Source organism: Carcharodon carcharias, chromosome 6, assembly GCF_017639515.1.
Source record: "Carcharodon carcharias isolate sCarCar2 chromosome 6, sCarCar2.pri, whole genome shotgun sequence".
Classification (NCBI taxonomy): domain Eukaryota; kingdom Metazoa; phylum Chordata; class Chondrichthyes; order Lamniformes; family Lamnidae; genus Carcharodon; species Carcharodon carcharias.
In genome coordinates, this window is record NC_054472.1 from 38266634 (window position 1) to 38282663 (window position 16030).

Sequence of the window (16030 nt, forward strand, 5' to 3'; positions counted from 1 at the left end):
CAGGCACCAGCACAGATACCAGCACCTCAATGGGCATTAGATCGGTAGCTAGAATGTTGGTGCCCATTGGTGGGGGCGCTTCACACTTGCTTGAGGTGCAGTTGGAGGCAGAGAGTGCCCAGGGCGCTGGTGGTTGGAAGACTGCTGGGGACCAGAATGATGCTGAGTCGAAGGCAGATGGTGAACCTCTGGAGTCGTCCATTGGGCAGATGCTGTATGTCCAGTGAGATGTGCGGGAGGATCTGGCGGAGATCCATGAGGGTCTGCATGCCATGGTCTCTGTTGTGGAGGAGTCCATGCGGAGCATGAGCACTGCATTATCCCTCATGGTCGAATGCAATGCCCCCTCCATTGAGAGAGTGGCGAGTCTCATGGAGAGGCAGCTCCAGGGACAGACTGAGGGGTGTCTGGGGTTGTGCTCGGACCTGCAAGCCCTCACACATGCACTGACCTCAGGTTGTCAGTGCCAGTTTGAGAGATGGATGAGGCACACAGTAACCCTAGGACAGCTAGGTGCTTGTCCACCAATGGCGAGCAGGCAGGTCCAGAGTGACCTCATGTTGGCACACCACCTGCTTGTTGTCTCTGCGGGCTCCTCTCAGGGAGCTCTGGATGACAGCAGCAGCTCCTCCACCCCTCTGACAGTGATCATGGAATCTGATGAGGCTGTGGCAACTGGGGATATGCCAGCCATGGAACTGGTTGCTCCCTCCCAGGCGGGGCCAGAGTACGTCTGCCAAGGTCATCAAAGCCGACAAGCAGAGTCAGCAGGCTGTATCCAATGCTGGTGCCAGCAACAGAGCGGGATGGGAGGTGGGGTGAGCGAGGGAGGGCACCAAGCACTCGGAAAAATAAGTTAATGAGCACAAGAGGGACAATTCACGGGTGAATTTCTGTTCATTTATGTTTGATTTAAATGTCTGTTGGTGTGGACATCAACACCAGTGAGAGTCGTGTCACTATGCATTCAACGTGACAATAACATTAAATTTACTTTTGCTCCCATGGCCTGAGTATGCTTTACCATTTCTTTTCTGGTGCAGGATATGCCAGTATGTGATGCTGGACCTGAGTGGCTCGATACTTTACTGCACAGGCATTAAGTGCACTATGGGTTCAAATGAAAGGGTCATTTCAGAGATCTGGAATGGAGGCAGCAGCTCTGGCATGAGGTAGAAGCAGATCTTTGGCAGCCTAGCTGAAGGGCCATTGGATCAAGGCATCCCTGGTGTCCCTGCCTCCCTGGAGGTTACCGAGGTCTGCCTCCACACCCTCAGCGTTCTCCTCACTGTGCTCCTCTTCTGACTCACTATTGGATTCACCATCTATGGCTTGTGTAGCTGTATCAAGCTCCTCTACCTCCAGTGTGTCCGTCCTTGCTAGTGCCAGATTGTGGAGAGTGGTGCATTCAACCACTATCAGTGACACCCGCTCTGGGGGTATTGTAGGGCTTCCCCTAAATGGTCCAGACATCAGAAGTGCATCTTGAGAAGGTCTATGGGCCTCTCTACCACCGCCTTTGTGGGAGCATGATTCCTGCTGTACCTCTGCTCTGCCTCTGTTCTTGGGTGGTGGAGAGACATCATATGCCACCATTTCAACAGATAGCCCTTGTCACCCAGCAGACATCCATCCAGTCAGGCTGGAGCACTGAAGACCTTCTGCACCTGCCAGTGTCTCAGATGTAAGCGTCATGGGAGCTGCCAGGGTACCTTGCACAGACTTGCAGAATATGCATCCTGTGGTCACACACTATCTGCACGTTCATGGAGTGGAATCCCTTCCTGTTGCTGAAGGCACCTGGCTGACCCACTGGTGCCTTGATGACCACATGTACACAGTCAATGGCACCCTGGATGTGGGGGAACCCAGCAATTGCTGCAAAGCCTCTGGATCGCTCAGCCTGGCTGGCCTCGTCTGTATGGTAAAGAATAAAGGTCAGCACCCACCTGAACAGAGCTTCTCTCACCAGCTTGACATAACTGTAGACAGCTGATTGGGAGACTCCACACAGATCCCCCACTGAACTCTGGAAAGACCCAGAGGCATAGAAGTCGAGGACTGCTGTGACCTTCAGAGCCACAGGCATGGAATGTCCATCCACACATTCGGAGCTGATCTCAGGCCCAATCATTTGACAAATGGAGGTTACTGTCTCTCTTGAGAGGTGCAGCCTGCTTCGGCATTGCACGTTGGACACATTGAGGTAGCTGCATTGCCACCTGTGTACCCTGGCAACGGGTAGTGGCGTCTTCTGCAGCCCTTTCTGCCTTGAACTTCCTGCTGGCCCTGCGCTCCTTCTTCTACCCCTCTCCTCCCACAGGTTGGTCCCCTGGAAACTGCAGGACACCTGGCCTCCTCTCCCTTCTGCCCCTCTCTTCCTCCTCAGAGGAAGTGCTACCAGTGGAGACCACAATCCCTATTACCAGGGTAAGGGAAGGCTGTCTGATACCTGAAAGAGTCCACACGGTCTGAATCCTCTGGGGCCCTTGTAGGCACCAATAAGTCCTGAAATGCTAACAATGAAGCCCCGAACAAAGATGAAGCTGCCAAGTACCAACAAGCAACCAACAGCAAACTATCTCCAAAACTCCTCACTACTAGCACTAGCAATGATGCGGACCCTTTTTATCCCACCTTTGGATGAGGTTTAGCAAATTGTCGGGTGCCCGCCAGCCATAGGTAAATGATGAGCATGAAATTGCACAAGCAACGTAAAATCTAGCTTAATTGCCTTTTTAATGGCCTTAACTGGCCTCGTAATTGATAGCGGGCATGACTCTGACTCCTGTGCACTCCCTTCGATCGAAATATTGTGCAAGTGCACGATGACGTAGGGACGCTTGCCCAACGTTATCATGCACTATTTTACGCTCGAGCAGGTCGGGCACATGCCTACCCACTCAGCGAAAAATTCTGCCAACTGTTTCAGTATGTCATTGGGGTCTAGATGGGGATTTTGGGGAGTTTCTATTCTCCCAAAGTCTGCCTGCTTGAGTCTGTAGTTGTTCAAAAATATTACTCTTTACTTACAGCAAATACTTACACATTTGGACCTCTACACGAGGTTGGACGTTCTCCTCCTTCCAGGTCTCTCTTATTTCTCAGTCATGTGATCTGACATCATTATTAGCTCAGCACCATGCATACTTCTGACGTTAATCCTTTAGATTATATCAGCGCCCAAGGATGGAATGTTCCGTGCCAGCTGGTGTTGGGTGTGCTCGGCGGCATGAGCAGACAATTTGGCGAGAAGGCTAGAAATCGGTTTTACGACGTCGTGAAACCAGCTTGCTGTCATCCGCTTTGCCCTTCAATGGCAGGCCATGTCCCCATCTGGAACCATGCCCCCTCTGCTGGATCACCCACCCAAGTCGACATGATTATGATTGCACGTTGGTGCAGAACATGTCTCGACAAGTGTGACATGCAGAAGTTGGGACTTATGCCAGGGTCTTGCTCACATCGTGGACATTCAAGGAGCAGACGATGCTGGAGACCGACAGCAGCGGCACACTGGAGGAATGTCCATGACATGCTGAGTGAATTCTCATGGACATGGTTCTGCTGCAAAGTAGCTCACGGATGGAAATTGGAAAGTCACCTTTGAGGGTCTGCTCATAACAGATGATGGTCAAGGGGGTGGAGAGGAAGGTCCAACTGTGTTTGGAAGAGGAAGATGGACTGTGGGATGGGAGACGAAGGTCTAGGATCGACTGGGAGAGAAAGCTTGAGAAGGGTGGGAGTCTGGGGGGAGGAAAGTGCGGAGAGGGCAGGGAGTAAGGCTGGAGGAAGAAGTAAGGGTGGAAGAAGCAGTAAGGGTATCTGAAGGAGTCAGGAAAGGGGAAGGACTATGCGGGGATGGAGTCCAGTGTAGGGGCTGGGTGGTGGGGGGGGGAGGACCAAGGATGGGAAGATGTCCAGGGATGAAGGGGTTCCAAGGGGGGAAGGCATTCCAGGGCAAGAAGGAGTTCCACAAGGGGGGAAGGGGTGAACAGGGAGGATATCCAGGTGAACATGCAAGGGAGGGTTCTGATGAGTCCATGATGATTCCATCCTGGAGAGTGAATTGAGGGTGGGCATGCTACGACGGAATGGTGAGAATGACCAAGGGTAGAGTGAGGCAGTGGGGTAGGAGGGTGAGGTTTGACGGTAGCGATAGAAGGGACAGTGAGGGTGGATGGTGGGGACTCAGAGGCAGTCACGGACCATGGGGGTGGGAAGGAAGAGGTCGGGGAGGTGAATATGGATGTGGGTGGGATTTTCAGGAAGGAAGAGAATGTGCACATAGACATCCTGAAGGAAAAAGGTTCTGGCTGGTAGGTCAAGGAAGGGAGGTGGAAGATGATGCCAGCAGGGTCAACAGTGATGGGGGAAAGGAAATGGGTGACTGGGGGAGGGAAAAGACAGGGAAGCACAAACAAAAAACTGAATCAAGACCATGCAGTCTAAATCAAAAGTGAAATAACAGTCATGGTGGGTCAGATCAGGCGCTGCATGGGAGTGTGATCATTGGGTGGGAGGAGATACAGGTCAACTCAGATGGACAACTGAAAGTGAACACCAGCAGGCAGCATTGAAAATGCTCAGGACAGTGAGATTAGTATGATACAGGAAGGATCCGTGTGCATGGGAGAATGCTTGCATAAGGCTTTGAAATGCCCTGCCTCACACACATTTCTCCCTTCAGAATCACTCGTTGGCCAGCTGGTCCCTCTGCAGTGACAGAGGATGAGGTTGAGGGGCTCACAGGCAAAGGGGACTCAGAGGAAGAGGACAAACTCTGAGATTCCTGATTGGATGACCCAGGGGCATCCAGCTGCCACTCCTCCTCCCCTCGGGTGTCTGGGGGCCCTAGCCTGACTCCTTGAGTGGATGGAGCACCTGGAGGGATGTTAAGGTGCCCAGTTTCTCTCTCATGTTGCCACTGCGGGAACTCACCCATGTCTTCCGCAATGAAGTTTAGGTCAGCATACATCTCCGCATTCTGCTGGACCAGGGTCCCCATGGCATCCACTATCCTCATCATGGAGACCTCCATACATGCACATGTGGGTACCACTTCATCAGAGAGCAGGCGGATGCACTCCTCCAGCTCGTATGCCACTCTGTTGAAGGCTTCCAACACCTCTGTGTGATGTTCCCATGTCTTCTGCTGACTCTCCAGGATGAGTTGGAAGGCCAAATCCAGAGACTCATCATCTGACTCGGACCTCACAGATGCCTCTTCCCCAGCAGTCTTCTGAGTGCCGGGGAGCTCGGCCTACCTACCTCCTCCTGCTACGGACATGTGTCCATGCAGTGACGACCAGATTGTGAACCCAAGCCTGCTCTAGATCTAGGTTCCACCGAGGTGTGTGTCTCTGCGTTGGTTCAGAGTGTGGGTAAGCGCTTTGACAGGTCTTCCAGGCTGCTTATTTCCAGCCTTTCAATGGAGGAGGTGGCCTCTTGGCTGGAGATGAAGACATGGATGGAGCTGAGGGACTGGCTGGCTGAGGGTGATGGTTGCTTGGCAGAGCTCTCTGTGAACCAAAGTAGAGATAATTAGTGCATGTCAGCAGAGTCAAAAACAGGAGAGAGAGCACTCGCATTTGCACTGAGAGCAGGATAATGTGGTGCAGGATCCTCAGGAGAGTGTTCACCACTGACCTCACCGTCACTGCAGGCATGGTCCACTTCCTCGCCAGTTAGCGTGATGGCACACTCCTCAAAGTGAGTGAGGGGCCTAATGTGGATCACTCTACCACCAGTCTGGGACCTCTCCCTGCTGATGTGAGCAGGCTTCTCCTACATGGAAACAGGTGGAGAGTGTGTGAGCAGGACACATGACAGTTTGTGTGGTGAGTGGAGCCATGAACAGGATGAGAACACAAGCTTGAGAGGGTATGAGCCTGATGAGGATGTGAGGGTGTGTGTGAGTTAGTGGGATTGTCCCTTGAGGTGTGAGATCCCTGTGAATGTGTGATGGGTTTGTGAGTGTGTGAGTTGAGAGTGATGAGAAGAGTGATTTACCCTAGTGGAACGGATGAGACCATTCATCCTGTAGCAGCACTGGGTGGCTGTCCTCTTTTTCAGGGCACTGGCAATGACCACCGCCTTCCATGCTGGATTGGTGATGCAGCTGCCCATCGTGCGCCAGACTGCAGGTAGCGACATCACAGTAGGCCTTCACAGCATTCAGTAGGTGCTTGGGGAACGTGTCACTGAAGCGTGGGGGGCTCCAATCTTTTTGCCTTTTGGGGCCATCCTGCCTTCTGTTCAGCAGTCATGGGCTGGAAACACCGAGAGGTGTGCATGTGGCTGCACTTTAAATATAACGCCTGGCATGATGAAGCAGCGAGATGATGGTGTGATGGGTGAATGAGAGCCCGCCTGCCATCAAAATGGCCTGATTCCCGGGAATGTACAATTAATGCAGCGAGTTTGGGGCGATAAGGCATCAGAAGCTGCTATTGCGTCCAGCGGGTAAAATGCCATTTTACCCGCTCACTACCGCACTTGGTCCAAATCTGGGATAATTCTGCCCCAAGTCATCCCTGTCATTTTACATCCTCCTTCAACTTCCCTCAAAGTCTTAGACTTCACAGGGTTAGTCTCTGAGGTGCCTTGACTAATCTCCCTAATCTCATTCTGATCTCCCTTTGAGGTTGAGGATATTCCATACTCCATCTTTTGGTAGTGTGAATGTTCTTCTCCTGGATGGCTGTAGAGCTTGTACTAAGTCTTTTTTCTTCATCAGGGGTTGAGTAGTCAGCCCAAGTTTCTATTGGCTTTCTCTCCAAGGATGTTAAGGTGCTGTTGTTTCTCCTTATGAAACCCTGGTCTGTCTCAATCCTGTATGATTTTGGTTGTTGAGTCTTTTTCAACAATTGTGCCTTCCTTCTGTTGGTCTCAGACCCATGCTCACTCCCCAGGTGTCAGCACTGGTAACTCACATGCTCTAAACCTGTGATTAAAGTTCTGAGCCTGGTTGCTTTTCTGTTCTTCCTTACATTGTTTTACCCACTCATGGTTGTTCATAGTGATGTTGCGTTTGAGTTTTTGTTCTAGAGATGGAAGCAGTGTTCTCAATATCCTACCCATTGGTAACACTGATGATGAGAAACCGTTTTGTCATGGTGAGGTTTGATAACTTGAAAAAGCTTGATTAAGGCCCAGCAAATCTTTGATGGCCAGCAACCCTCTCTCATCTTCTCCATTCACATTATAGGGAGGTAAACTGGTTACATGAATGAAATCATATTCGTTTGCAAAATTGTAGAATAGCTCATTAGCAATTTGCAGCCCTTTGTTGGACACTACGATGTCAGGGAGGCCATGTGTTGCATCAATTCTCTTGAGGGATAGGGTGACTGCTTCTACTGTGACGCTATGCAATTTGTTTACTTCAATCTATCATGAGTAATAATCAATGACAATAAGGAAGGTTTTACCCCTAAATCCAAATAAGTCAATTCCCAAGCACTCCCATGGCCTTCATGGGAAAGTAGAATGTAATAGTGGCTCTTTTTATTCTTGACTATTTATGGCACAGATAAGACAGTTAAAAATAATTTCTTCTATAGAGTGTTTTTTTATTCATTGGGTGTGGGCATAGCTGGCTGGGCCAGCATTTATTACCCATCCCTAGTTGCCCTTGAGCACTGAGTGGCTTGCTAGGTCATTTCAGAGTCAACCACATTACTGTGGGTCTGGAGTCACATGTAGGCCAGACCAGGCAATTTTCTTCTCTAAAGGAAATTAGTGAACCTGATGGGTTTTTAATGACAATTAACATCATTAGATTTTTCATTGAATTCAAATTTCACCATCTGCCATGGTGGGATTTGAACCCAGGACCCCAGAGCATTATTCTGGGTCTCTGGAGTACTAGTCCAGAGACAATCTGGACTAGTACTCACATGATGTTCTGTGCAGTTTACTGCACAGTGTTCATGCATACATTACCATGGATTTTTGCTTCTTTAGTTCCTGATTTGGCTGTTGCATGCAAACATGGACCAATATGTCGAATATAATAGAATTGTATTTAATGGAATAAAACAGTAAAGTACCTTTTATCATTACTAGAAGGTTAAATGCTCTACCTCCAGAATTAGCTGACCACCCAGCAGAGTCTTTTCACCATCTATAAGACACAAGTTGAGAATGTGATGGAATACTCTCCATGTGCCTAGATGAGTGAAGAACCAACAACACTCAAGAACTTTGACACCATTCAGGCCAAATTGATTGGGATCTTAACGACCATCAACACCTTAAAAATTCACTCCCTCCGCCACTAACGCATTGTGTCTGCAGCATGTACCATCCACAAGATGCAATGCAGCCAAGGTTTCTTCAGCATCACCTTCCAAACCCTTGACCTTGACCACCTAGAAGGACAAGGGCAGCAGGCGCGTGGGAAGATCACCTACAGGTTCCCCTTTGAGTCACATACCATCCTGATTTGGAATTATGTTGCAATCCTTCATCTTCACTGGGTCAAAGTCCTGGAACTTCCTACCTAATAGCACCTTGGAAGTGCCTTCACCACATGGACTGCAGCAGTTCAAGATGGCAACTCACCAGTACCTTCTCAAGGATGATGGCATTCAATGACATTTCATAAATGAATAAAAAAAGGATGAATTTCATCAGTTCTTAGTTGAGCTTATAAATGGACAAATCTCTAGGTCCAGATGATTTGTGTCCCAGACTGTTGAGGGTGGCAAGGGAGGAGATCGCAGGGGCTCTGATCCAAATTTTTAATTTCTTTCTGGCCAAGGGGGAGGTGTCAGAGGACTGGAGAACGGCTAATGTGGTTCCGCTATTTAAGAAGGGTTGTAGAGATAAGCCAGGGAACTACAGGCCAGTGAGTCTCATGCCAGTGGTAGGGAAACTATTGGAGAAAGTTCTGAAGGAGAGTATTTATCTCCACTTGGAGAGGTAAGGTTTGATCAGGGATAGTCAGCATAACTTTGTCAGAGGGAGGTCATGCCTAACAAATTTGATTGAATTTTTTGAGGAGGTGACCAGGTATGTAGATAAGGGTAATGCAGTTGATGTAGTTTATATGGATTTCTGCAAAGCCTTTGACAAGGTCCAACATGGGACACTTATAAAGAAGGCAAATGCACATGGGATACAAGGTAATTTGATAAGGTGGATTCAAAATTGGCTTACTTGTAGGACTCAGAGGGTGATGACAGAAGGCTACTTTGGTGACTGGAAGCCAATGTCCATTGGCATACCACAGGGATCTGTGCTGGGTCCCCTATTGTTTGTCATTTATATAAATGACATAGATGGCAATGTGGGGGGTAGGATTAGTAAGTTTGCAGATGACAATAAGATTGGCCAGGTGGTTAACAGTGACGTTGAGTGTCTTGGGGTACAGGAAGATATAGATGGGATGGTCAAATGGACAGATAAGTGGCAGATGGAATTTAACATTGAATAGTGTGAGGTGATACACTTTGGAAGGAGTAATTTGACAAGGAAGTATTCAATGAATGGCATGACACTAGGATGTTCTGAGGAACAGAGGGACCTTGGCGTTTGTGTCCATAGATCTCTGAAGGCATGTTAGTGGGGTGGTGGAAAAGGCATATGGGACACTTGCCTTTATCAATCAAGGCATAGATTACAAAAGTAGGGAGGTCATGTTGGAGTTGTATAGAACCTTGGTGTGGCCACAGCTGGAGTACTGTGTGTAGTTCTGGTCGCCACATTATAGGAAGAATGTGATTGCACTGGAGGGAGTGCAGAGGAGATTCACCAGGATGTTGCCTGGGATGAAACATTTAAGTTATAAAGAGAGGTTGGATAGACTTGGGTTGTTTTTGTTGCAGCAGAGAAGAATGAGGGGTGACCTGATCTGGTGTACAAGATTATGAGCGGTATGGACAGGGTGAATAGGGAGCAGCTGTTCCCCTTAGTTGAAGGGTCAGTCAAAAGGGGACATAAGTTCAAGGTGAAGGGCAGGAGGTTTAGGGGGATGTGAGGAAAAACTCTTTTACCCAGAGGGTGGTGATGGTCTGGAATGCACTGCCTGGGAGGGTGGTGGAGGCGGATTGCTCACATCCTTTAAAAGGTACCTGGATGAGCACCTGGCACATCATAACAGTCAAGGCTATGGACCAAGTGCTGCTAAATGAGATTAGGTAGGTAGGTCGGGTGTTTCTCATGTGTCGGTGCAGACTTGATGGGCCGAAGGGCCTCTTCTGCACTGTGATTCTGTGTTTCTGTGACAATACCACTATGCTATCACCCCCCATAATCTCTGGCCACCAGGTTGATTACTGTGATCTCACATGACATTTTGCTATTCCTAGATGATCTTGGAGAAGTCCTGGAAGAACGTCAAGCTGGAGCGTTCATGGTATGACTATTCCCTCATTGAAAACTAGTAAGTCGTCAATGACTGTGAGGTGCTTGCGCTGTTAAAAGTACTGCTGTAGTATCATAGAAACATAGAAAATAGGAGCAGGAACAGGTCATTTGACCCTTTGAGCTTGTTCCACCATTCAATATGATCATGGCTAATCCTTTATCTCAATGCCTTACTTTCACACTCTCCCCATACCCCTTGACACCTCTCTGTTTCTTTGTTAAATATATTCAGTAATTTGGCCTCCCTGTGGTAGGGAATTCCATAGGTTCACCAGCCTCTGAGTGAAGAAGTTTCTTAACATCTGAGTCCTAAATGATCTACCCCATATCCTGAGACTGTGACCCCTTGTTTTAGAGGCCCCTAGCCAGAGGGAATATCATCTCTGCATCCAGTCTGTCCATCACTGTCAGAATTTTAAATGTTTCAATGAGATCTCCTCTCATACTTCTGAACTCCAGAGAATACAGGCCTAGCTGACCCAATCTGTCCTCATACGACAATCCTGCCATTCCAGGAATCAGTCTGGTGAAACTTCATTGCACTTCCTCTATGGCAAGTATATCCTTTCTGAGGTAAGGAGACCAAAACTGCACACAACATTCCAGGTGTGGTCTCAACAAAACCCTATACAGCTGCAGTAAGATATCCTTGCTCCTGTACTCAAGTCCTCTCGCAATGAAGGCCAACATACCATTTGGCTTCTTAATTGCTTGCTGCACCTGCATGCTTGCTTTCAGTGATTGGTGTATAAGGACACCCAGGTCCCTTTGTGCTCAACATTTCCCAATCTATCACCATTTAAATAATACTGTTATTCTATTTTCCCTACTGAAGTGGATAATTTCACACTTATCCACGTTATACTGCATCTGCCATGTTTTTGCCCGCTCACTCACCACTTCTCAAATATGATTACCCCTCCATAAATTCATGTTGACTTTGTCTAATCCCATTGATATTTTTTTAAATGTCCTGTTATCACATCCTTTATAATAGACCTAGCACTTTCCCTACTATAATTTGCTGTTCTCTCCCTCCTTTTTTAAATAGTGGGGCTACATTTGCCACCCTTCAATCTGCTAGGGCTGTTCCAGAATCTACAGAATTTTGGAAAATGACAACCAACACATCCATTATTTCCATGGCTACCTCCTTTAGTACCCTAGGATGTAGATTATCAAGCCCTGGGGATTTATTGGCTTTCAGTCTCAATAATTTCTCCAGCACTATTGTTTTAGTAATGCTGATTTCCTTAAATTTCTCCTTCTCAGTAGAACCTTGGATTAGTGGGGATATAATCTGGCCATCCCTCCAGACAATATTCTTGGATTTGGTGATATTTTTCATTTTGTTGCTAGTCTTGTTTTATTTCGTGCAACTTGGTTGCAGTGGCTGATAAGTGTTCAGTAATTAAGGATGGACATGCTTTAACTATGAAGTGTAAATCCTCTTGTTTGGTTTCTTCTGAGGGCATTCATGACACATGTCTGTGTTTGATACTTCTATTACTCTGTGATAGAGCCATATCTCATCAATCTTAATCTCAACTGCTGGATTCTTCGCAATTTCTTTAATGTTCAGAAAGGTAACTAGTAGCTTATGGTCTGTTTCAATTTTGAAATGCGATCCCATAACAACGTCTGAAAAATTTTTGCATGCCCACACTGCTGCCAATGCTTCTTTTTCTATCGGGACATATTGTTCTGTTTCTGTTAGTGTTATGAGGCATAGTAGACTGGGCTACGCTTGCTATCTCTGTTTACTTGAAATAAAAGTCACCCAGACCTGTGGACAATGCATCTGCTGCCGCTATGGTTGGTAATTCTGAAATCTTGGAACATTGTAAACCAGGCGAGATTAAAAATTGTTTAATCCTTTCAAAACTATTTTGTTGGGCCACGTTGCAGCACCACCATTGACCCTGTCTCAACAGCTGTCTCAAAAGCTCATTGACCTCTGCGAATTTGATAGGAACTTGCCGACTGTGTTGACCATCCCAAGGAATCTTTGAAGCTCAGTTATGTTCCTGGGTTGTGGAAATTCTATGAATACCTCTGTTTTTTGTGAATTATCTGTGATTCCAGTGCCCTGTACAATGTGACCTAGAAACCTGACCATTGGTTTCTCCAACTCACATTTTTCATTCAAAGTAGGTCTGCATCCTATAAGACTCTCAGGATTGCTCTGACTCTGTGACCCTGCTCTTTTCTCGACCTCTCCCTCCAGCAGCACCACCGTACCCTTTTTCAAAGCTGTGCGTGCCCCCAGTTTCATTTTATTCTTCGGCTCATCAGACGCCTCAACAAGAAACTTTTTCTCTTTCTCTCAAGTGCTAAGGAATGCAAGCTCCAACAACTCATCGACACCAACACCCATCTAGGACCCTCCATCCCTGCCTGTCCCTCCATCCCCACCCCATCTTCCAATCCCAGCCCCAGCCGTGTATTCACTATACCCCCTGACCTTCCCCTCTCCGATGCTGAACGTTCAGTGCTCAGCAAAGGACTTAGTTTCATACCCCTACGCCCTCAGCTTAATGAATTTCGGGCTCAGCACGATGCTGAACTCTTCTTCCGCCGTCTTCGTCTCCGGGCTCACTTCTTTGGGCAGGAGTCCTCTCCCCATTCAACGGATCCTTACACCCACCTCCAATATTCTCCCTCCACCTGGACCCCTCCCTCTGGATTCTTACCTTCTCTTGATCTTTTCATTGAGAACTGTCGGCGCTACATTAGTCGTCTCAATTTCTCTGCTCCTCTCACCCATTCTAATCTCTCTCTCGCTGAACTTACTGCATTCCATTCTCTCAGGTCCAACCCTGACATCGTCATCAAACCCGCTGACAAGGGTGATGTTGTTGTCTGGCGCACTGACCTCTACCTCGCGGAGGCTGAGCGTCAACTCACAGACACTTCCTCCTACCTCTCCCTGGACCATGACTCCACCACTGAACATCAAGTCATTGTTTCCAGGACTGTCACTGACCTCATCTCCTCTGGGGATCTTCCTCCCATAGCTTCCAACCTGATAGTCGCCCAACCTCGGACGGCCCGCTTCTACCTCCTACCCAAAATCCACAAACAGAACTGTCCTGGTAGACCGATCATGTCAGCTTGCTCCTGCCCCACAGAACTCATCTCTCGTTATCTTGACTCCCTTCTCTCTCCCCTTGTCCAGTCCCTTCCCACCTACATCCGTGATTCCTCTGACACCTTACGTCACATCAACAATTTCCAGTTCCCTGGCCCCAACTGCTTCCTCTTCACCATGGACATCCAATCCGTCTATGCCTCCATCCCCCACCACGATGGTCTGAGGGCCCTTAGCTTCTTCCTCAAACAGAGGCCCGAACAATCCCCATCCACCACTACTCTCCTCCGTCTGGCTGAACTTGTTCTCACACTGAACAATTTTTCCTTCAACTCCTCTCACTTCCTCCAAATAAAAGGTGTGGCTATGGGTACCCGCATGGGCCCCAGCTATGCCTGTCTCTTTATGGGGTATGTGGAACATTCCTTGTTGCAGTCCTACTCCGGCCCCCTTCCACAACTCTTTCTCCGGTACATCGATGATTACTTCGGTGCTGCTTCGTGCTCTCGTCGGGACTTGGAAAAATTTATTAATTTTGCTTCCAATCTCCACCCCTCCATCATTTTCACGTGGTCCATATCTGACAATTCCCTTCCCTTCCTTGACCTCGCTGTCTCAATCTCTGGTGATAGACTGTCCACCAATATCCATTACAAGTCTACCGACTCCCACAGCTACCTTGACTACAGCTTCTCACACCCCGCTTCCTGTAAGGACTCCATCCCATTCTCTCAGTTCCTTCGCCTCCGTCGCATCTGTTCCGATGATGCTACCTTCAAAAACAGTTCCTCTGACATGTCCTCCTTCTTCCTTAACCGAGGTTTTCCACCCACGGTCGTTGACAGGGCCCTCAACCGTGTCCAGCCTATCTCCCGCGCATCCGCCCTCACGCCTTCTCCTCCCTCCCAGAAACATGATAGGGTCCCCCTTGTCCTCATTTATCACCCCACCAGCCTCTGCACTCAAAGGATCGTCCTCCGCCAGTTCCGCCAACTCCAGCATGATGCCACTACCAAACACATCTTCCCTTCACCCCCACTGTCGGCATTCCGTAGGGATCGTTCCCTCCGGGACACCCTGGTCCACTCCTCCCCAACCACCACCTATGGCACCACCCCATGCCCACGCAAAAGATGTAACACCTGCCCCTTCACTTCCTCTCTCCTCACCGTCCAAGGGCCCAAACACTCCTTTCAAGTGAAGCAACATTTCACTTGCATTTCCCCCAACTTAGTCTACTGCATCCGTTGCTCCCAATGCGGTCTCCTCTACATTGGAGAGACCAAACGTAAACTGGGCGACCGCTTTGCAGAACACCTGCGGTCTGTCCGCAAGAATGACCCAAACCTCCCTGTCACTTGCCATTTCAACACTCCACCCTGCTCTCTTGCCCACATGTCTGTCCTTGGCTTGCTGCATTGCTCCAGTGAAGCCCAACACAAACTGGAGGAACAACACCTCATGTTCCGACTAGGCACTTTACAGCCTTCCGGACTGAATATTGAATTCAACAACTTTAGGTCTTGACCTCCCTCCTCCATCCCCACACCCCCCCCCCCTCTGTTTCTTCCCCCTTCCTTTTGTTTTTTTCCAATAAATTATATAGATTTTTCTTTTTCCCTCCTATTTCCATTATTTTTAAATATTTTTAAATCTTTTATGCTCCCCCCACCCCCACTAGAGCTATACCTTGAGTGCCCTACCATCCATTCTTAATTAGCACATTCGTTTAGATAGTATCACCAACTTCGACAACTATGTGTTCTTTTGTTCTGCCGTCTGTGACATCTTTTGATGATCTGCTTCTATCACTGCTTTTGCCTACAACCACACCACCCCCCTCCACTTCTCTCCCGCTACCCAACACCCCCCCCCCCCCCCCCCCCCCGCTCCCCCCCCTCCCCCCCCCCCCGCCCCCCCAACCCACCACCACCTTAAACCAGCTTATGTTTCAACCCTTCCTGGGATTCACCTAGTTCTGTCGAAGGGTCATGAGGACTCGAAACGTCAACTCTTTTCTTCTCCGCCAATGCTGCCACACCTGCTGAGTTTTTCCAGGTAATTCTGTTTTTGTTCTGCTCTTTTCTTGTGGAGCCATGTATAGGCATTTTGTCCATAAGGCATATTACTCTTTCCATGCTTTCTAGATTGCGAGCCATTGTTCTCTGGAAAATTTCATGAGCAGACACTATTCCAAAGGGCACTCTATTGAAACAATAATGACTGAATGGCATGATAAATGTGTCAGTAATTTGGATTCTTTTTCCAGCGACAAGTGCCAAAATCCACTGTTTGCATCCAATTTGGTAAATAAAATGCTTTTGGCTAGTTTGGCAATGCTGATATCCACTGAGGCTATTGAGTGAAATAAGCATGTGAAGGGACACTTTATACTGAAGCGGGTCTGCCGAGTCAGGAATTTTCCCAACTTGAGCTACCTGCCTCGGTAGTGAAGATCAACATTTTAGGTTGATGATCTTTCATCAGAACTTCTGATTCTGGGTTCTGATGAAAGATCATTGACCTGAAATGTTAACTCTCTCTCTCTCTACAGATGCAGCCTGA